Source organism: Cynocephalus volans, chromosome 7, assembly GCF_027409185.1.
Source record: "Cynocephalus volans isolate mCynVol1 chromosome 7, mCynVol1.pri, whole genome shotgun sequence".
Classification (NCBI taxonomy): Eukaryota; Metazoa; Chordata; class Mammalia; order Dermoptera; family Cynocephalidae; genus Cynocephalus; species Cynocephalus volans.
This window is the reverse complement of record NC_084466.1, coordinates 9,176,122-9,200,602: the sequence shown is the minus strand read 5'-3', so window position 1 is coordinate 9,200,602 and position 24,481 is coordinate 9,176,122. Positions and strand designations below refer to the sequence as shown.

Genomic DNA, 24,481 nt, shown 5'->3' with positions numbered 1-24,481 from the left:
ATAGTCCCATGAGGCATAAATGATTGTGATATGCCTTGTATTTTACACCTTGCATATAACCCTGGACTTAAGGTTATATCTCAATTTACCAAATGCAAACATATCTACAACACAGGGCTGATTGCTTCTGGGTGATCTGGTCTTGTTCCAGCACATCTTCTAAAAACCTGTATTGTAAACAGCAGTTTCTCAATAATTGTTTTGTAATGAATAGAAAAATGAACACTGCAGTCCACTGGACAGAAAGTTTTCAAACTCTACAACAAATCTCAGTGGCTTGTTCATGATGAAATATAGAATTTATATTCTGCCAGAGATATAACATTATCACCTATTTATGTGATTCATTGAAGATATCAGTTCTTCATCATTTCTCAAACTTTTGTTATTGTTATGGTACATTTGCCATTAGGATAAAAGTTACGTAACAATCATGCAGCCACGATTCTATTAACTGATAACCTATCCCTCCTATCTTTTGCCATCTCAAACCATAAAATCAGTTGGGAATTTATTCTGGCACAAAACATACATTTTCGAAACAAATGTAATTTTAGTTTTGCTCATATGTGATTTAAATTCTATTTAGAGCTGCTTCTACATACCTCCATAGTTAAATTTCAACCTTAAAAAACAAAAAGAAAAACTTCTCATGTATTCAAAACAGAATTTTGTTGTTGTTATACAATAGACTAGTAGTCAGCCTTCCCTTTTATGACCAAAGTAACAGAAATATCCCTGTGATTTTTAGGGTCAGATGGACTGCCAGATAGTTTGCCTGTATTAGTATAGAACCACTTCTGTTGTCATGAAGCCATGGCACTCACCACCCCCACCACTGTCAAGGTAGGGTAATGTCTCTATACTCTTTGAATCCTAAGCCATTATAACAGCATGTTATCTCTAAGAAGATTGGTTTGAGGATTACATTGCCTGGCTCTGCCATCCTTAGTTTTTTCCAGTTATGCTTCATCACCTGAAAGATGGAAAAATAAAGGAATTTATCCCAAAAGGTAGTTATAAATTTTAGCTGAGTCAATATTCATAAGATGCTTAGAAGTATGTCTAGCACAGAAAATTTCTCAATAAATGTAAGCAAAAAGTAGTAAGTGTTAGCAGCAGGTGTAGCAAAATCTTAATTCACATTTAGAAAAAAATGTTCAGAACTAAATAATTCTGAGAGCTTCTAAATATGTGACATTTAGTTGTGCTTTTTTTTTCTTTTGCATTTTTATTCCTCTCTAATATGCCTGCATGCCAGCTGAATACTGCTTGTGCAATATTTTCTTCTCCGAAATAACTTCACTAGTATCCTTCATATATCAACTCAAATTCATATGTGTTTATCGGATACGTACTGCTGTGAAACAAATGTTTGCAAAATGGAAAAATGATACATATTTATGATCTCACAGTTTCAGTGGGTCAGGAATCTACATATGGCTTAGCTGGGTCCTCTGCTCCGGGGTCTCATCCAAGATTCCTAACAAGGTGTCTACCAAGACTGGGGTCTCACCTGAAAGCCTAACTGGAGAAGGACCTTATCCAACTGTTTAGTAACATTTGTTGCCATCAGACATGTCTTATAGACCTCTCAAAACTTCATTCTCATTTCAACAATCCTTTGTTTAGCAATAAATTACCAAATATCTGCTATGTTCTTGTATGAGATGCTATGAAGTTATTCTGTCAGCTTGAAATGGAGCACATCTTCCCCCTCTGATGCATCCATCTCCCCAAGTCTCACCCATTCCTCCAAGTCTGAGCTAGATTTCACCCTCAAGAGAACACCTTTTCTCTATTCTCTGTACAATAGTTAGTATTCCTTGTTCTCACCTCTAAGTTTAGTTTTAAAACCACACAAGTTGCCAGTTAGATGTTCTCTGTTTTGTTCATATTGGCTATATAAATACAGATATTAACCAAATAAACAACTTGAGTGCAAAAGTCATGCCTTATTTATATCTTGCACAATGCCAGATTTTAGAAGTTTGGTGTAAGTAATCATAACTATAATTATTATAAAATGATTGTTCATCTGAATGTTTTTTAGCAAGAAGATTTTGTAATTTAGTGTCATGTTAGAAAAATAATGCTATGTCTGGTTGACTCTTGGAAGACACAGATGAGGATGAGGATTTTATTTTATTTTATTTATCTTTTTTTTGGATTTTCAAAATGTGGTTTTATCAATGCATGTTTAGAACAAGTATCTACCTTTTTCTGGAAGAAGGATTGCAAATTATAAATAATCGCTGCAAATCACAGTTCACAAAAAACATTGAGCAACAATATTTCCTCCTGAATTTTTTTAGGCAGATTTGTTTAGCATTGAATGTATGTTATGAGCATGATGCAGTGCAGTTTAGCAAATTTGACTGTTTCTATTTCTCAGTGACAATACGAGAGTACTTCAAAAGTTCATGGAAAGATTCACATTATCTTTTAGTTCTATTTTTCCATGAACTTTTTGAAGTACCCTTATAAACCATGTGGCCAAGAACAGGCAACAATATCTCTAGATCTCCATGCCCAATATTTTAAAAACACAATTCTTCATATATATAATATATAATAATATATATAGTATGTATATATTTATATTATATTTATATTTATATATTTATGTATTTATATATTTATATATTTATATATATATATGAAGCCATATATATCTATATGTATATACATGCATATATGTATATATATGTATAAAACCTTATCAAAATACATTTTAACAGACTGGACAGCCCACTTAAAGCTTCAGTCATTTGACAGTTGTGCACATGAAATATTTCTAATACGAAATGTTCACTTAGAAGGAATTCCTCATTGAGATTCCAGTATTCTATAACAGAAATACAGAAGTCCCTCTTTGTTGCAATGTTGGAAATTTTACCTTTGCTCATTTGTGTTTTTCCTTCAAGAGTTTCCTAATTTTAACTTTGCATGTTAATTTCTGTGTGCTTATTTTCTTCAGTATATTCTCAGGAAAGACAGGTTGGTATCTCTATAACCATATGGATGAAGGTGATAGACAAGGGATTCTAACTCATACATAGATGTAGGCCCAACGTAGTGAAAAGAAACTGCAAGATCAGAATAGCAACTAGAAGCCTCTATGGGAGGATCACAGTTAGACTTCCAATACCCAGTGTTAAACCTTTGATTGAGTGGTCTTCTGGTGGGAAGTGATGATGGAAAGTTTCTTTTCCAGTGGGATCTCTGGAATCCTCTGCTCCTCTGTTTATCATTTTCATGCATCTCCCCACCTCTGAGTCTTTAATGGAAGAAATATGTGTGCATTCGTCCGTTTTGAATTCATCAGCAAATGTCTTCAAGACTTCTTTGCTCATTTGATGTCCTGCTCCCCTGCTCATCTGGCCCTGCTTTCCATAGGGCCTACGTCTCCTCCCAAGAAAAACGGGTTCTTCGGGGTTATAGTCTATAGTATATAGGCCAGAATCCATTTCAAGTTGTCTAGTATGACATACGTACCATCCTCTGCTTTCATAAATCAATCAGCGTCTTACAGATAATCGTCATGAACACACTAAAAAGCTTTATTTATTTATTTATTTTCCAGCATAGTTGTTTTCTGCCTTCTTTGATTTTTAATCTCACAGTAGGAGAGTCTTTATTGTCTTCTGAACTCATAAACAACCCTTTATTACCACGCTGGTTCCAGAGAGCTTTGACATGTTTGGCTTTTTCCCTTAGATTTTGAGTCCACGTCATGATGTGGCAAAGAATATTTACTTTCTGTAGAGTTTTTCAGCAACGTCCCTGTTCTCATTTTAATGTTGGCTGGACGTTGCATTAAAGTCCACCTGCCCTTCGAAATGGCTGAGGTCACCCTGTCCTCCCTACAGAACACGGAACAGCTGAGAACGAGAACAATCCGGTTATCGACCCAGAGAGGAAGGTTAACACGTTCTGCGAAGCGTTGCGGCCACTTTCCGAACGTCTATTTCCCCGCATTGACAGTAACTTGGACGGGCCGTGAAAATACCCAGTGTTGACCCCGCCTCTTGTTCATGCTGTCTCGGGCCCACTGCTGAATGGTGACTCCAGCTGGAAAAGGACACCCCATCACGGGGCAGCCACAGTGCAGCCACCCCAGGTAAGGGATACGTTAAAGAGACCTTTTTGACATTGGTTCTAGTGACATGTGCATTCGATACATAAGTGCATTGGGAGCAAAGGATGAATATGGGTATCTCTTTTTCCTGCCATTTGAAACTGCTCTAAAGCTACAGAGAAGAGAGATTTCAAAAGAAACCAACAGAAATTATTAGGAAAAAATAGTAGAGGACAAAAAAGCAATAGCACTTTGGAAGAGGTAAATAAAGCAAGCGGTGAAAAGTTATTGACTTAGACTCACAATCACAAAATCCTATGGTTAGAGGGGCAGGAAGGAAAGGGAGATGACTGAGGGCCAATATGATCTAAAATGATTCATTCCCAGCAGGTTTTCCAATTACCAATAGCACTAATTGACCGGTCACTCCACAAGTAGGACAGAGAGTGACGATTATGTAGAATGAGGTTGAAATGGGAGAATAAAACTAAAGTTGTGAATTAAACAGTTAGATGTCCTAAATCCCTTCTCCCACTGAACCCTCACTTATCCTGGACTTAAGACTCCTAGAAGAATCCCAGATACTGATACTGAGGCCCTGTTTCTCCCCCAGATGGCCAGTCACCAGTTGGAGGAGATGTTAGTGAGGATAGACTTGGTACCTCTAAACAGCTTCTCAGCTTAAAATGATCAGACAGACCAAGGGAGGACTAAGGAAAGGCTCTAAAACAAAAGTGAAGGTAAGAACAAACAGAAGAAAAAATTTTAAAAAATTTCTCAGTCCTAGAGACTATCTAGAGAGAAGAAAACTTCAAACATTACCATCAATATTCTTGGAGAGTTAAGAAAATGTGTCAAAAAATATACCAGGGGAAAAAATGAATAATCTGAAAATCACACACACACACACACACACACACACACACACAAAAAAAAAAAAAAAAAAAAAAATTGGGGATACATTAAAATTAAGACAGCAGAAAGGAAACTCAATAGAAATTTTGGAAGATAAAGTTGAAAAATTCTGTAGTAAATAAGGCAGAAGCACGAAGATAGAAAATATGAGAAAAAGTCACAGTAAAAATTTTTCCAGGAGATTTATAATTGAAGTCCTAGGAATTCTATAAAGAAATAACAGAGAAAACGGGAATCATCACTATATAAGTCAAAGGCAGTTCTTGAGCTAAAGGACATGAGTTCATAAATTGACAGTGGCTCTCCAGAGGCCCCGCAATAATAACTAGAGTGTGTCTTCTGTGTCTCCTGACAGCAGGGAAGCCGACGTACTCTGAGTGGGACGGACATGGAAGAACATGTTAGGAGGTAAGCACAGAGAGGAAACAGAGTGTCTAATTTTTCAGGAATTCCTAGACTTGGGCTTCTATCACAGTATGGTCCAAACCACTGGAATGTTTGAGTAGAGAAATAAAGTGAGATGACATTTAAGATCAATGTAATTGCTGTGCTGAGAACAGATGAAAGAACAAGCAGAGGTAGACATTACTATGTGTTAGTAGCATGTGCAATCCTACAAATGAGGGACAACGGTGGCTTTCCATAGGGTGGTAGCAATGAAGATAGAAAGAGTACTTGGAACCTGTACTTTGGATGTAGTTTGGAGGTACAGCTAATAGGATTGATTCTGGGTTGAATGAAAGGCTAGAGACTAAGATAAAGCCCAACTAAATCTTTACTAGTGGTAGAAGCAAAGGCAGTTTTTCTGTTTGTCTTATTTTCTTTCTCTCTTTTCTATTCTTTTTATTTTCTCTTTTTTGAAGAGAGATGGTTTTACACATTGTAAACTGAAATGTCAGTTACACATCCATCCAAGTATAAGCATTGAATAAGCGGTTGAATATAACACTTTAACACTGTGGGATTCTGAGGAAGGATTCAGGCTGACAATGTAAATTTGAAGGCATGAGATTAGGTGATGTCATGATGGGTTTGAGCCTGGATAGAAGACAGTTTGGTACATTCCATCATTTAGTGGTCAGAGAGATGAGGAGAGATCTGCAAAGGAGAATGAGGAAAAAAAAAAAAAAAGCCAATGCACCAGGTGTTTCCTATAACCCAAGTGAAGAAAATGTTTCAGGGCAAGATTAAATAAAATGTTGATGATAAAGTTAGACAAAGAATGGGATTGAGCTTCTTGTTAATAACTTTGCAAGTACAGTGAGGATGGAATCATGGTTGAGGAGGGTTCAAGAGAAAATGTGAAAGGTTTAATCGAAGACAGCTAGTCTGTCTAGACAGTACGTTGTGGAGATTTGCCTTCATGGGGGTTGGGAGTAGGGAAAGAAGCAGCTAAAAGTGGGATCTGAAATTAAACCTATTAAGAGGGGGGCTGTTCTTTTTAAAAATGGTAGAAAAAGGGTTTGGTAATAATACTGATCCAGTATCAATGTAGGAAAGGAGGAAGCACTGCAGCAGGTGTCCAGTGTGGGCAAGAGGGAGTTGAACCTGTAGGAGAAGGCAGCCCGGAGTTAGGATCACAAAGGGCTCATCCATACTCACTGAGAGAAGAGAGAGGGTATCATAGATATGGGGTTGATATGTTCTATCTGAAAGCAAATGGAAGTGTAAACATAGAAAATCCCCCACACTTGTGTATACACTATAGAACTAACTTTGTTTTCCTTTTGTAGCTTGCTTTTAATGATAACTAAGATTGCATTCAAAGCAGACATCTTGTCTTGCCTTATATATCCCCATACATCTGTCAAATCATTCTGTCTCACCCAGTACATTTACTTATATAAGCTCCAGCCCTCAGTTGCTTGGGGAGGCAGTTGGGACTTTACCCTCTGTCTCCTAGTTGACGTCTTTCAAAATAAAAAGCCTTTCCTTTGATTCTGTCTGGTGTGTATCATTGGTAACCCAAAAGCAGCGAGCACTCAGACACTAAGTGGGCCTCTCACATGTTGGCAGATGGTGAAAGGCAATCCTATGGGACTCGCTCATTACCAGAAGTTCTCTGCTTCTTACATCCATTTGGGCAGTAAAATAGGAAGCAGGTCAGCTGTGAGTGAGTATTGGGGAGGAGATGTTGGAGATTTTAAGACAGAACATTTGAAATGGTAGACTTAGGGGAGTGGGAAAGTAAATGCACCAAGAAATCTTAAAATGGTCTATTACTGATCAGAGGAGCCAAGTAAGATATGATCTTAACAGGAGAAATGTTGTAGAGGAAGTTGTATGTGTGTGGGAAGAGGCGAGGAGAGAAAATAGAGCCATAGTGGAAGCTTTACAGATAATAATAAGCAAGCAATTTGTATATAAGAAGGTAAACACTAAATAGATTCAGATAGAGGAGCTAAAAATAGTTGCCTCTTAAAGGGAGCAAATTTTATTTTTAAGATGGGTAGAAATAGTTGATTCTTTAAATTATATGCACGAGTAACTTAGATAAAGCAAATATTTGAAATATTAAAAAAGTAATAAGTGGGAAAATGTGTGTGCCCATTTGTGTATATATATGTATAGGTAAGTTATACAGCTGGCTGTTTCAATAAATAATACATGAGATGTGTTTATTTGTTTACACTTCATGGACCCCTTAACACCAAAAAGGATACAAGGTAGGGACCTGATTGCGATCTCTCTGTAATGAACTATCCTCTCAATTAATAGGGTGTAGAAGTGCATTTCAGGAAACAGTGGTGTCAGTGAGACTATCCCACATAATTACTAAAACAGTAATAAAAATAAGTTTTTTTTTTTTTTTTCTTTGCAAGAGACATCTGGCATTTCATGACTCAAGCAGTTAGAGCTGAAGAGCAGCAGTGGCAATTGCAGAGTGAAGTGCAGTTTTCTCACCTGTCAGTTATGGAATTGCTACATTTCAGCGCAATTCTCCTACTTGATATATCAATACCATTGTCACTATCGTCTTTCAACAAGATGATATGTATGAAGTTCTATTAGGTATGTTACCCTGCTTTGAATCACTGATAATTTGTAAGACATTCAAATTAAAAAAAAAAAAAAAAAAAACAGTAAATTTGTTGGAAAACGTTGAGAGCAGGTCCCATGATTTTGGGAGAAGAAAGACCCTCTGCATTTATGATTCTGCTTTGGTGCTGCGCTCTGGGATCTTGATCACGTTTAACTAGGAAGAATGTTCAGGGAATCTCCTCATGTCTCTTTCCCAGGTCTTGGTGGAGAATAGATAGCTAAGCAGTGACATGAACCATGATTGTTTGCACCCTGAAAGCATTCTGAGAGTAGGAAATAAGAGCAGAATTAATCTCCATAACATTCACTGGAGTTTATTGTATACCCAGAGCCTTAGTTATAATTTCAAACCAAGAACAAGGTCCTCCTGCGTGTGACATTCAATGAGCCATGAAAGGAACTAAGTACATTCACTGCCCTGGAGAGATTCCAGCAGCTTCTCTGCTTGAGATCAGTATATAACAGATGGGACCAGGGTGACTGATTTAATTAGAATATTTTAACAGCAGAATGGTGAACATTGCACAGCTCTATCAGTTAGGAGGAAGGCCATTAAATTCACCAAAGTAATTGTTTCACTGGGAGGATATGTCAAATAAAATATATCTACATGCAATATATATATATATATATATATTTAATTTGAAGGGAATTTCACATGATGATTATGAACATGAAGTCATTATATAACACATGATAGTTATCTAAATCTTTATGAGAAATGAACCTTTAAAGCTACTCAAATATTTATCTTGTCTTGTTAATTGTGGTATCCTGCTGCTTTAAGCTCCTTTTGACCTAGTCACTGTTGTCCCCCAGACTTTAGAATGATACATTAGAAGAGGAAGTAGCTTTTTCAGTCTGTTCAGAAAACAGACATTTTTGAGACATAAAAGGCAGTTTATGAAATATACAGCATTTATCTAGAGCCAGTGAACTCTCTTAAGGGCATAGTTATAACAAAAGAGACAATTCTTAGAAGGAGATAGCATACTGCATTATGCTTCTAAATACATTTTTCAAAAGCAGAAACTAAATTAATCTCTTATTATTATTTAACCATAACATATTTTAAGGCTCTTATTGAAATTTTCTATTAGGCTGAAATTTATACTTACAGCATGAAGGATCGGTCTCTCTAAAAATATAATATATGGTAATCCTGGTGGATACTATATTATGCATTGACACCCCAATACTATCTATCCTTCTAATTTGAGCAAATCCTCTATTTTATGTAATCGAATAAGTCTTCCTATTATAATGAATGGTTGACATAACACAAGGCTTAGCAACATGATGCTTTTATGGAAATTGCATTAATGGCATGATAGAATTTATGTCAATTAGCCTAAGTAGAACCTCTTGTTCTGTTTCTTGTTCCGTTAAAGCAGCAATGAAGAGGAAAAAAAAAATCCCTCTTTTTACCATCTTCATGTATACCTGATAGAATTTTTTTCCATTTTTTTCATAAATCAGAATCATTAAGTTAGTTTAAGAGGAAGTTAAAGTAAGATTATCTATTTATCTTCATATCTGTGCATCTAAGAGCAGGGATTTTTTCATAAGAAGAATGGTACATATTCTTTTCTTAGTAATAAGGTTTCATGCTTCCTCTTCTTGAAATAATGTATCTAATTAATCAGTTTTCAATAACTGTATACACACATTATTTTATCATTTGAGATATAATGGTAAATGCTTAGTGTTAAATACCATGGAACAATGAGTAGAGCAAATGTGTCTACTCCTAAAGGAAAGGTATTTGCTGCTGGAAACTAGAAAGTACCATAGAGTCAAAAATACAATGGGGGACTTGATCAGGATGTACCAGCCTGCCAATAGTTTTCTTCACACCCAATCTCAAATGAACTCTCAAATCTCTCTTATTGCCCCAGAACAAATCAAGTCTCAAATGAGAAGACAAAATTCAATGAGCTATGGTAGATGGCACACTTGCCAGTTAAAGAACCTGGCAGCCGTTGCAGGATTTCCAGAAGAGGACTATTCAAGGGGCCTCTCCGGTGTTACGCCATTGCACAGATTGGCACAGTAGCTAGTGCTAATAGGCTTCATCAGTATTATATAAATAACTGATAAAGAAACTAATCTTTTTTTGAATTTGAACATGAGCAGACCATATAATTAAGAATCCCAAGAAGTTTGTATTGATATTAATCTTCTCAAAGCCAATGATTTGGGACATGGACAATGTAAATGCAAAAGAGTATTCAAAAAATAATACCTAACCAGATGATGCTGAAGAGAGGATACGGATACCAGTTGAGCATGATAAGGCGAGAATCACATCCATTTTCTTGTGAGAAGGACCAAAGATTAATCAGAATCTCTTTACCTGTATTTTGATGTGTATTTGAGGGTTCTTCCCAAAGTTTATGGAAGAATGGAATTAAAAGATAAAACAAATCCTTCCATGAGCTTTTTGAAGACTCCTTATATATGCTTATTTATATATTATATACTCCTCGCAAATATGTATTTCTGATTCAGGTATCATTTTGTAAACTGAATGTGGTTCTAATATTATGTTTTAGTTGTTCCCAAGGAAAATTTTTATTATTTTAAAAATACGTATAGTCCTAATTTAAAGGAACCTTTCCAGCATTGCTAAAGGGCAGAATGAACAATTGCAGTCCAACTCTCTGGAGCCACGGTGATAAGGAATGGCAGGTGGCACCTGAAATGCAGGTGACCTCTACCCACTCTGCTCTCGAATACACCTGCACAGTGTCAGGCTGTGTCTCTTCCTTCCTCACTTTTCCCCTCATTCGGTGGTTTCTCTTTCTCTGTTCTTCTCCCCCAGATATACATGTAGCAGCCCAGAGGCTGAGTCATATAATATAGAAAGCCCAATATTTTGAGCAAAAACTTTATAAGGCATGTCAAATATGGAAAAACAATTGGATCATTCCTCAATTTCTTTCTTAGGACTGATTCTGTGCTGCTGCAATATAAGTCACTAAAAAGAAGCATGCCATGTGATAATCATTTTTCTGTTTTTACCTCTGTAAAATGATGAATAGTTATCCATATTGCCAATATCAAACATAGTACCACCCTTTTGAGATCCCATATAAAGGTGTATTAATTAGTGAAGGAATAAGACCAACCAAATATTCTGTACCTATGTGAAAATAACGCTAATATTTGGTTGTCAATGAAACCAAAGCTTCAGGCTGCTGTTAATGAGGAACAGATATTAGATCCACTATAATATATTTGTCTCTCCTTCAGCTTCTAACAAATAAGTTGTATTCTGACCTGTAGTATGTAGAAAATTAACTACAAGATAGTAAATTAAACCTGTTAATACAGACTCAACAACACACAAAAGCAATCCAATAAAAAAATGTCTGGGGAAATAATACCTAATATGTGCAGAGTGTTTTTAAAATGAATGAGCCATTTTAACTACGTACTCTAGTGAAAAGACAAGATGTACAAATTTGAAGTAAAGAAAAGTAAATTAAAAAGGGTCATTAGATGGCACAGAATAATTGATATTCAAATGAAGGTCTATATTTAATTAATATTATGAATTTGGAAATATGAGAGATTATAAGTGGCCTGCAGTAGCATTCAAAGGCTTCCACAAGATCAAGTTCTCGAGTGGATTACATGTCACCAGTGAATTATTTAGCTAATTATATATTTGCAGTATACATTATAATTACCAGCTAATACCTTATTGTGTCTGTGTCACTACTGAAGAACTTTAAAGCTATCATTGGAGAATCTGTCAGTTGCCATTTCTGATGGAAAATTGGAAGTGGCTTCTTAATGAGCACTCCAGATATATTGATTCATATCCTGGCATCTCAGTATGAGTGTGGACAGTTCAAATTCCATCCAATTATGCTGTATAAATGTAACCTTTAGTTTCCTCTCATGCTCTGGAAATATTAGATAAATGTTATACTTGTGTATGTTTATATGTATAAATAGATGTTAGATATATGTTTTATATATTAAATAAACATTATATGTGTGCATATGTGGAGTTTTCTATGTGCTTAATGATTATTTTCTATTACAATAAATTCAATGCTTTATTAAAAATTTAGAAAATGTGTCCTAGTTGCTGAATATTCACTAACACAATTCAGAAGATTGTGTCACAAAATTAATTTGTTATTGAGATTTATGTCCCTAATGAGAGAAATATCTATGTAACCTGTTCAACACAGTTATGACATAATTAATGCTTGGTTCACATAAGTATTATTTTGTATTGAATATGTAGGTCAACACATATAACCAGGTTTAAAGAGCCTCATTTATTTGCTATTTTAAGACTGACTATCCAGCCAAGAGGTCCAAACATGATTCTAATTTAGGCAATGGGAAAGTAAATGCCAAAAGCATCCAAACAACTCACTTTTCTGGAAATACATTTTTAATCATCCTACATTATTGAAACTGATCCACTGAAATGGAAGAATTTGCTATAGCAGGTAGCATATGGCAGTGTCATAATCAGCAGGGTTGTAAATGACCAGCTGGTGAAGTCACGCAGGAACAGCAAGGTATAAGAGTGACTGGATGCCACCTGCCATTGAAATGTCTCCACCATCACTGTGGTAGAACTTTTAGGTCTCTTGGATGTTCATTTAGTCTAGTGGGAATAACAGTGTTGATAATCATATTAAAAACAGTAATAGCTAGGGTTTTTGAATGACCACTATGTGCCAAATACTGTTAGCGTTTTTTACGTGCATTTCCTCTATTGATTATTTCCAGTAATCTTACGAGGTGGTATTAGTAGCCACAATCTTGAGAAAACTGAGGCACAGAGAAGGCAGTTATTTTTTCAAGATCCCAGAATTAGCAAGTGATAAAGCCAAGGGACTTGATACCTACAGCACAATGCCCTTGAATACAACCTTTTCCTCCCTACACACGTACACACAGTCTTGTGCACTGTCAAAGTATATCTCTTTAAATGTCTGTTCTCCTTATGATATTTCTAAATATAGACACAGTATTAGCCATGGAAGATCAGATACCAACTATTTAAAAAGTCATTGCTATTTTAATGATGATGGGATGAGTGGTGCATTTTATTAAAAGCAAAGCATCAATATCATGTGCGAAGGGTTTTAAACATGAGGTATTTAATTGTTTTTAAGATACTCTTTAGATTTTATAACGTTTTAATGTAAATGATGGGCAAAGTATTGGAAAGAATACAAGTCCTCAACTATCTTCCCATCACTCTTGCTGAAAGTGGGGTTCTGTGACAGAGCCAAATTTCCACACATGGTAAATTCAGTGTATATATTTCTGTTTGGTTCAATACTATAGTTCATATATTAGGTAGAGAAATAAAAAAACACAGTTGTGTAAAAGTGTTATGTACATAGATAATAAAGTATATCAGTTTCCTATTGCTGTTATGAAACATATCAGAAACAGCGGATTAAAACAATGCAATTTTATTATGTTAGAGTACTCGAGGTAGAAATCCTAAAATCAAGGTATTGGAAAGATTGTATTTTTTCTTGATGTTCTAGGGGATAATTCATTTCCTTGTCTTTTCCAGCTTCCTTCATTCCTTGTCCCTTGGCCCCCTCTCTATTTTGAAAGGCAGCAGCATGACATTGTCAACTGTCTCTCTATATCTCTCTGTCTTTCCATCTCTTCCTCCATATCTCTGTGTCTCCCTCTATCTGTGTCTCTGTCTCTCTGTCTTTCTCACCTCTACTTCCATTATCACATTTCCTTTCATGTCACTCACTCCTCAGCCTCCCTCTCATAAGGAGCCTTATGATTACATTGGGCCCATGTGCGTAATCCAGGATCATTGCCCCACCTCATAATCTTAATTTGATCACATCTGCAAAGTCTTTTTTGCTATGTAAGGTGACATGTTCACAGGTTTCAGGGATTAGGACAAGGATATTTTGGGGGCTGCTCTTATTCTGTCTACCACACATGGATAGAAAGATAATAGCAATGCAAATTAGCCTAGGCCTCAAATTCCCGCAAATACTTCCTTTCATCTCTAAGCATGCAAAATTTTAGCATTTAACATAGAATGTCTCCTTTGTGTGCCCCCACTCTTTATCCCTATTACCCTATTACTTGTGCTAGTCAGCTCAGGCTGCCATAATAAAATATCAAAGATGGGATGGCTTGAAGAACAGACATTTATTTTCTCACAGTTCTGATGTTGAACATCTGAGATTAGAGCACCAGCACGTTGAAATTCACACGAGGGCTCTCTTTCTGGCCTGGAGATGCTGCCTTCCGTCTATGCACTAACATGGCAAAGACAGCTCTGGTATCTCTCTTCATCTTCTTACAAGGGCACTAATCCCATCAGGAGGACCCCACCCTCATGACCTCATCTAAACCTAATTATGCCCCAAAGGCCCCATCTGCAAGTGCCATCACCTCGAAGATTAGGGCTTTGACAAACGATTTAGGGGACACACAATTCAGTCCATAGTGCCCCTGAAGTAAGTTGGAACTTGGAGGAATTCTATCCTTTAGGATCCCACTGTGAATGCTGTTTTTAAAGAATAGCTTTAACAGGTGAAAAAGTATTTTAAGAAGCAGAATGTGATGTGCTCTATCCTATTACTTAGACAATTTACCATTATCAAACTATTTTTCATATATGAGACAAATGGCCCAGTTGCTGTGATCTGGAAGGACCACAGATGGCTGGCTTATGGGTGTGAGTGTGCGGAGGTGAGGATCACCACTGGCTGGGAGGAGGAATAGGCTCCCTGACCCTGTGTGCTGGTGCCCACCAGTGGGAGCCCAGACTGCTGTTTATACCAGCATGTTGAACACACCTTATCATTCTCTATGTGTTCCTGGTCTACCAAAGTACAGGAAAGTGCTTAGACTGAGACTCTGAGAATGTTATCACACTGACATACTTTTAGATTTGCTGCCTCATGTTTTAAAGTATTTATTGCCCACGTGCCTTAATATGGCACAAAATGTCTTTCACAATCTGCTCCCTTCTTGAATCTTCTTCTTATCTCTTCCATAATTTTTACATATTGCATGTCATCATTTCCGTTGTAGGCAAGTTAGAAAAATGTTGGTAGTTTTTCTTCTGTAAAAGCACAAGCATTTTGTAGCATCATGTTCATAATACTTTCAATAACAAAACTTATTTGAAAATAGAAATTGGGATTTTACGCACACGGAGCCAGGTACTTCTAGTTCAAGAATACTAGAGTCTGGATATGAAGTCACATTATTTAGTGCTTACTGTGTGATTATAGAAACATTAAGATAAGATAACATTAATACAATATTAAAGTATCTTACTTGATCTTGAGAATAACTCTTAATAAACTGGGTCTCAACTTTCTTAAATCGTATCTTATTTAATAGCGTTGCAATGGATAATTTAACCAATGTTTAACTTCAAAACTAATTCTCTTTCCACTACAATCAACCTAAAAGATCACTTAGGTTAGCCCATTCATTTTACACAAGAGAAAACTGAAGATTTGAATGTTTAAGTAACTTGCCCTTTCCCGTATAATTGGCATAGCTAAACTAACACAGAAAATTAATCACATAAATTTCATTTGAAGGAGCATGATTAAGCACAGATAGTGCCCAGCTCACCTAATAAGTCTATAAATTTTCTTCAGTTGCTTTTCTTCCAATGAAATATGGAATTAGCCTAAGCTTAAAATGACAAATTTTCTGAAATCTTTTTGGAAGTCGAATGCATACAACTTTTCATCTCTTGAGTCTAAGTCAGTCTATGGTTGCTAGTTTATTCCTGGTGAACACAGGTGAGATTTTAGTTGCTTTTGTTGTTTTGGACCTAACTTATAAGAAATGACTCTTCTCGACATTAGTATGAAGCAAGAAGGAATTTTTTCGGCAGGTAGAGTAGAGATGTAGCGTAATCTCAACACAGGGGTTCTTAAAATAGGATCGACCAAACCCGATTTTGGGGGGGTTCATAAAATTGGATAAGAAAAAAAATGCATCTTTATTTTTACTTTCCATTAACAGTAATTTAGCATTTTCTTGATGTTAAATGTAGGCAATAAACCTCATAGTACTAGTAATTATGGGTGTAGTCACCAATAGAAATCAGAACCTTTCATATTACATTCAAGTTATTGATGATATCAAAAAATTGTGTATACTCACTATTACTTTGACATTATGAAGATTAATAGTTATTAATATGTTAACTACATTTCAATAAGATTGTCTTCCTTTGTAATTCTGTGCATGCTATGTTATGTGTTTAAAAACATTAGCGATCCATGAGTGTCACTGGATTACCAAGGAGATCTGTGGCTGAAAAGAAATATTAGGAATGGAATATTAGGAATGATTCATACATGTTTCTCTCTATCTGGATTCAATAAGAATAGACCAAAGTGTGATCAATGCCCTTATCTTGCCCAAATTCTCCTTTCAAAGTTGGAATTGGAAATGAAATGTGAATGACCGTCTCTCTCTTCCATTTCTCATTGAGAACTGAACTCAAGCAATTGTATAATTCATTTGTCACAAAATAGAGAAGTTATACCAACTTCTTAAATGTCTGATATTGAGCCTTTACTTTTATATTTCTTGGCTGCCACAGTACTGTTTACAAGGGAATACTACAATAAGTTTCATCGTAATGTTTTTACTTTCTCTAAAGGCTCAAGCTCTCAGAGTTTTGCATAGCTACTGGTTTTGTGCATTATAATGTCTTTAACCTCTCACACAGTTTTCCTTCACTGGTAGCACCACTCCAGTTCGAAAGACAATGGTGCTATTGAATTGAAGCTCAGAATCCCAGTAAGAAAATGGAGATAAAGCTTTGGTGGGGGAAGAATCAGTTAGGGAGCTGAGAGTTAGAGACAGGAAGAGGAGAGCACATGGATGAACGTGGGGAAGGAATCCTCAGAGCTTTCCCTAAAATTCCTAGTTTCAAATAAAATAATTAACTGGCACTTTCATTTTATTATCTCAAAACTGAACACAAGAGTTCCATGAGTATATATTAAATTTAAGCCAATGTCAAATAATTACAATTTGACTACAAGTGGAATTTGTTATAAAATCAGTATTTTTTAACTACACCATATTGATAATGTATCAATTTCAGTCAAGCCAGTGCCCCAATGATATTTTATTATCTGATTGTGTCAGATATATTGAGCTTCTGAGAACATGAGGCTATGGATTCAGCTCCCACTCAGGCCAGTTGGATGGGGACCACAGATATATCCCAGTCAAAGCCTTTATCTTGCAAAGTTTACTCCAGGTCTCAGAGAATATTCAGTAGAAGGGTTTGATTAGATGAGTATAGATCTATTATCACTAGCAGAAACTTAGAACATGCGTGCCATTTATGAGCAATAATTAATGTTCATAACACCCCCTCCCTCTTGAATATTCATATTGGATCTCTACAGAGATCTAAAGTGCAGAATGAGTCATCAAAAGTGGAAGCAGAAACTACTGAACTGTACATGTTACAATGGTTAAGACTGTAAATTTTATGTATACTTTAATGCAATGAAATGAAATAAAATGTGGAAGCAGAAAGAACTGTTAGTTTCTGTTCAAATTGGCTCCATTGAAGACATGAAGTGTTGGTCTTAATTTGCCATCCTAAAAACTATTTTTCAATTAAAATTTGCAACTTTGTAAAGGAGCAAGTAATAATATGTATCATTTGCTCAGAGTAGTATCCATTTTAACAAGCATGTTTAAAAAATATATTTGAATAGCACTTTTGGCATTTTATAAAGTTAGAATTTAACATAAGTAAAATGGGACTTTATTTCTTTATGACTAAATTTAAAATAATCCAGAAGTGATAAAGGAAAACTAAATCATCCTAATTCAAATAAATGATTTAAATGTGGATATTTTAGAATGAAACTTGGTCAATTTGTGGTTTTTCAATTTCATATTTTCCTTTCATTCTTCTATAACTTCTCTAAGTGCCAGGGAATCTATGAGGCTATCTTAACATTCAAGAAAATGTGTCTATTCCATTGTCATCTTCTGCCCCTGCCAGCACTTATTAAGATGGATGCTTTTTCTTTGACTCAGGTGTCTGTGTTGATGCTGGCTGTTGGTTGCAATCTCAGCTGGGCCTGTTGGTTCCACACCTACATGTACTCTCTCTTGGCTGCTTGGGCTTCCTCACAGTATGGATGGTTGGGTTCCAAGATAAAAAAGAAGCATCCAAGAGAAACAGGCTGAAGTCATTTGATTTTTATGACTTAACCTCTAAATCACATAATGTCACTTTCACTGTTCATAAGCCCACTAGAATCAAGGAGAAGCACAAACCCCATATCTTCGTGGGAGGACTTTCAGAATCACACAGAGAAAAAGCAGAAAGTGAAACGAATATAACTGTGGCAGTCATATTTGGAAACTGCCACCTGTCTCACCTTCTTATGGAAGACTTAATTCCTGCACCAGACAAGGTTATCAGAGTTTTCTGAAGCTTTTGTCAAGCCCACAGCCTGTATCTATTTTGCTGGTTGAGCATCATACTTAATGTGGAATTTCTGCATAAGGTGTGAGCATCCATAGGCTATACCTGAGAACTATAGGCTTCTCTTCTACTCTCAGAATTGCCCTAAACTTATATAGGGTTTAGCCTTTTCCTACTGGACAGAGCTCCAGAGAAGTGGAGTGTTGGGCCGCCTCTCAGGAACCATCAGCCTCTAAAGACTAATGACTTTTCTAGCTTTCATCTTCCTACCTACTTGTTAAGACCTTTCCCCACTGGGTTGGAAGAATGGCTAATGTAATAACATATTGTCTTTCCTACTCTGGTATTCATTATTTACATTTCCCCGTCTCTAAATCTTTGGAATATTCAAATCATTTCCCCCTCCAAAGCCATGTAAATTATTCATATACATCAAAATTACCTTGAAGACTTATCTTAGCTATGGATTTTTACGGCCTATTTTGGAATTCAAAGCAAATTATTTATTTGACTGTTCATATTCTGTTCTTTTTGTTCTTCCTTCCCAGGGGCAATAAACTCAGTATTACTTTAATGGTGGAGGAATGGTGGTGTTTAAAAAGAAACTAAGAAGAAGAAAACATCCACTGAATACATTTCAAAATACTATCCCACTGCATTTTCATATGACATATTGAACAATTATATACACAGTTGGATAGAAAGACCATAAACTATACTGACCATTATACTTTCAATCATATTTGGTAATGAATCAGTTTCTTAATATAAATTCTAATAATATTTATTATCAGTAAGTCATTGTAATTCTGAGATGTGAGATTCCTAATATTCTTTTTTTTTATTTTAAAGATTTAATAAAATAATCTGTACTTTGTGCAAATGTTCAGGTTATGCCAGATTAAAGGGAATCTCCAAAATATTTAGTAAAGGTTGCTTTTTGCTTTATATCATCTTTTTATTATCTAACTTGATGCAAATTCTATTTGCTGCAACCATTGAAAATCAAATGGGTTTACACTAAAAATTATTTCAATTAGATATAATGTCTAAATTACGGGATATATTTTGGACTTGTCGATTGGTCCTTTTGTTCCTCTCTCAAATTCTAGCATGTATAAGATGAGATGATGTGCGTGGGTGAAATCTCTGGATAATTTTGTCAAACAGATTATCAGTCACAGAGAAAAAAAATTATAGATGTAGGGTTAAAGACTGTTTCTTCATTTAACCAGAAATGGAGAGCTTTTTAGAAAATGTCTAAAGCAGAGGAGAAACTTGTATATACTCAAAACTACTCTATTAATACAAAATAAAAGAAAATTATAGAAGAAGTCACAAGAAACTTCTGAAAATGTTCTGCAATAAGAGAATAAGATATTTCTTGAACTTTTAATTAGAGTCTGAATACAGAGAGAGAGAGAGAAAGAGGTTAAATAAAAAAACCAAAAATACTAGATTGATAATTGAAGGAGGGGGAAAAAAAAAGGTCTTCAATTTCTAATATAACACTTCTTAAAATATTATTTACAGACTCCTGGGGTCCTGTAGATACATTTGTGGTAATAGTCAAACTATTTTCATACTAGTATGAAGAATTGTTTGCCTGTCCTATGGTGTTGACACGCTTAGCATGAACCAAAGGAATGGCACCAAACTACTGGTAGCCATTATATTCTTCACAGCCAGGAACTTGTAGGGAAAAACCAAAACAAACAAAAAATTAAGGATGTCCTTGATAAAGCATAAAAATTACTAGTTTTATTAAATCTCAGCTCTCTGGCAATACTATTTTAATATTCTCTGGGACAAAATGGGAAAGGCTCATGCAGCTCTACCCCTGCAAAACAAAGTATCATGCCTGCTGTTCCCTGACTCAGGTGATTGTCTGAGTTGTGAGTTGCTTTTTTTCATGAAGCACCATTTAAACTTGAAAGAATGACTGACATGAAAACCATGATTATTCACAGGTGGATATTTTGCAGACATTTTCTTGATAGTGGCAAAGAAAGTGAAAATGTCCTTTAAGGAAAACAACTGATGGCATTTGTTGCCAATGATCAAATTCAAGTTGCAAACGAAAATTAGAAATTTGCAAAACTTGTATCCACCACTGTGAGCCTGACACTAGCTAATTCGTAAATACTTTACTGATAAGATTGGTAATGTAATTAATTAATGTGATGCTTAATGTTGTATAATGAAATGTTTCTAGATCTGAAAGATCAGCATAACTCAGTAAACTAATACTTTCCAAATGATCTGTGCATGGTGTAACAAAATCATTCATGTTAAATGAGTCATTCAAAGTGCAAGATAGGCCAATGAATTTGAATGTAACAATACAAAAAATAGTGAGATGTTTTCTGATTCCACATTTCAGCTACTATTTAAAAATTACCACTTGTCAAGTTTTGGTATTATATTAAAGAAGAATATCCCCAATTATCTGAAAAATTACATATGTGTGTGAAGTTGGATTTTCTTCATCTACTTCCGTCTAAAAAACTTATGGCAACACAGAGAATACAGCAGTAGATATTAGAATCAAACTATCTTGTGTTAGGACAGAAAACGAAGAGATTTACAAACATGTAAGACAACGTTCTCATTAATTTTTTAGTTTAAAAAAATACAGTAATGAGATAATAGGTGATCAGTTTCCATTGGTTCAAGTTACAAGACACACCTCTGAGTTTCAAGCCACTACTATGGTCTCAAGTCCCTCCTCTAGGCCTTTCCCTAGAGGAGAGTTACTATTGCTTATTGCATCTATTTTTGGCAACAACATCAGGAAATTGAGACCTCAGGTGGCAGACTTATGCAAATCAAGTGGCTGGGCATACTCAATAGAAAGGGGTTATATAAACATTGTAGCCGAGCATGCTCAGTAGAGTGGAATTTATCCTTTGAATGACCTTCCACTAGAGAGGTTAAAGAGCACAGAATATTTTTAAATATTTTAAGTGCATGCAATAGAATATGACGAATGAACATGTCCTTAAAGGAGACCAACTGAGCATGTGTAAGACTATGTTACATAGCTGGAAGCCACCCCGTAGTTGGATGTTCACTAGATAGCCTGAATACGTATTAGATATTGAAAGTATAAACGTGGAATCCTGGCAGAAGACAGGGTTGTTGCCTACTTTTTCATGGGGTCAACCTGAACTTTTTTGTGCATATACTTTACTTTTGTATTGAACCTACTTTTAGCAGACAGCTGCTCACTCTCTTGAGCTAGCCTATGCTTTATAATAAACTCTAAGTGTGTATTTCTTACTTTTGTATTAAACTTCATGCAGGCCCTGCTCAGTCTCTGGAGCTAGGCTGCATTTTTCTCTGTGAAGTCTGTGTTTCTTACTTTCCTATATGAAACCTACTTTCACTTTCTACTGTGACTCTGCTCTTGAATTCTTTCCCGTGGCAGAGTCAAGAATCTGCTACAGGACGGGGTGGGTTGAGGCCACACCATTAAGCCTCCCGAGACCATCTCTTCTGGTATCAGTAAGATTTTTCGTAAAACATGTAATTGCTATTTTAAAATATTTAATTAATAAATATTAAATATTTAAACACTTTATTATAGTAAGTATCCATAGACATAACCCACATCAACAATCTTAAGATTCTCAATGCTTTTTAACAGTATAAAGGAATATTGGGACAAAACAAGTTTGTGACACTGCTGCAGACAATTTCATGTTGTTTACATTTAGAGAAGATTGTTGATCTATCTGAACCATATGTCCCTCCTTGTTCCTGAACATTCTTTTTTTATCATTAACGTTAATATACTATTTTTTTTTTTTTTTTTTTTACTTTTCTCCTGATCCTCTTGTTATTCCTTTTTAGTCTCTTCTGCATGTTTTTAATGGTGATGTTTCCTGAGGTCTACTCCTAGCCATCTACTGTTTATAAATTCTCCCTGAGTGACAGTTGGGAGAGATGGTCCATCTGCCTTGGATTGTCCCTGTGCATTATTGTCAACAGTGCACAGCTATGACCACTCTTCCTTTGGGTTGTGTTTTCAATGAGTTACTCTGAGAGATGACATGAAATCTCCCCAAAAGGTAAAGGGGAACTGACTTCACCATTCTATAAAAAGCAGTAGATTCCTCAAGCTCGATGGTCCTCTCCTGCAATGCTACCTACTGCGTGTGCAAGTGTCCATCACGGGCACTTCGCATCACCCTCCTGGGACTTGACTGGCAGAGGACAGTCAAGCAAAACAGCAGAACAGATGTGGAGCTTTGGCTGTTGCAGATTGTGTCTTCTGCCAGTATGTATGAAATGCTGAAAATTTATGAACTTGAAAGAAGGATAAAATGCTAGACCTTGCACAATTCTTGACAGTGACCTAATTCTCACCTGTTTTTTCCCTAAAAGTTAGAAAGTACAATGACTTCAAAATTCATGACTAGCCTGGATAACTGTGCTACCTCTAGATTGCCTACTAGAATGATAGAAAAAAAATACATAATCTATGCCTTATTTTTCCAAAGTCTAATTACATCATATAGTTAATTTCCTCATTGATTGTAAGTTTCTTTAAGTGGCAGGGATTGTGTCATATAGATTTTCTATATTCTTTTGCAGCCCTAAATTTGATAGTAAGTCATAGCTACACTTCAGTAGGTCCTCATTAAGAGTTTGTTACCAGCGATAGTATTTTCTCCTTTGGTGTTCTAGTATCACCTAAAAATTCCCAAGCAGTAATTCAAAAGTAAGTTACTTCCCCAGATCCTACAGTTTCTTGATTTTTTTTCTTTTCTACAATCATTTTCATAAATATAATTAATTTAGCCTGAGAATTTTTCTCAAGTTGCAGCCCCAGCCCACGGCCTTTCCAAAAGTACACCCCTGAGAGTGTCTGGAAACTTGGTTGAACAAAAAACTGAAGCCAGGTCTTCTGTCCAAATGCACCGAATGTGTCACGCTGTCTCCCAAAGAGATATCTCTGCTCACCACTGGTGTGACCATGGCCCAAAAACAAACATTGATGCAGACATATTACCCCTCGGTGAAGAAGAAAAAAGTACCCTATGTAATGACTCTGTAGTCATAGTTCCAGAATCCTGATTATTAACAATATTTTTTCCTTAATGAAAGATAAAACAATGTGGAAGTTAATATCATAATTAAAGCTTTGATAATTTCTCAAGAGGGTTTCCGCAGGATCACAGATCAACAGCACTCTCTTTGAACATAGGGACAGGTACACAAAGATAAAGGTCGATTTGAAATGTTGAGCAAATGCTATCAATTAGGAGACTTCCAGATCCATGAGGTCATCAATTTCTTACTGGATACCTCTAAAGGACCAAGCTTGAGGTCTTTCAAACCAGGATTCCCTTTTCAAGGTATTTGCCAAGACTTGTAGCCTTCATGACTTCTACATATTTTTTGCATCGTTGCCACGAATCCCCACTCTGTCTTCTACCTGTACCGGTTGAGACTAGTTAATAACATCTTTCAGGTCAGAAATATTCCAGAATTTAAAAACAGGTTTAATTTTGGTATAACACTGATAGACAGCACTTTATAACTGTTTATCAGAAAATCATAGATCCAGTTATTATTCTAGCTTCAACCTATGTTTGAAATTTAGCAATTTTGAAAGATAGAAAAAAATACAGGTTGTAATTCCATGGCCCTGAAAAATAATTATCAATTTTGTATTCCCTTACAGCATTTGATATGATTTCTATCTTATTCTTCAAATTCTTAACTTGCTTTTCATTTAGATATCAAAACTTTTTAGAAGAAGGCTATGCTAATAAATTGTTGTTCATTGCTAATTATGTGTTGCTAATTAATCTTTATAAGAATCACAAAATCCCTATCAGTAAATTACACTCAGTCAATGTATTCTATTGTATTTAGCAATTTTAAGACATTTGTAGGACATTTGTGGATGGCCCCAAATTTAAAATAGATACAAATAAAGTGAGATTGCTGGATACAAACTATTTAGAAAA

General features: G+C 35.7%; 1 pseudogene; it reads right to left on the bottom strand.

The window, feature by feature from the left end:
• Positions 1 to 2,922: 2,922 nt before the first annotated feature.
• Positions 2,923 to 4,093, bottom strand: LOC134381583 (glycoprotein-N-acetylgalactosamine 3-beta-galactosyltransferase 1-like; annotated as a pseudogene).
• Positions 4,094 to 24,481: the final 20,388 nt, after the last annotated feature.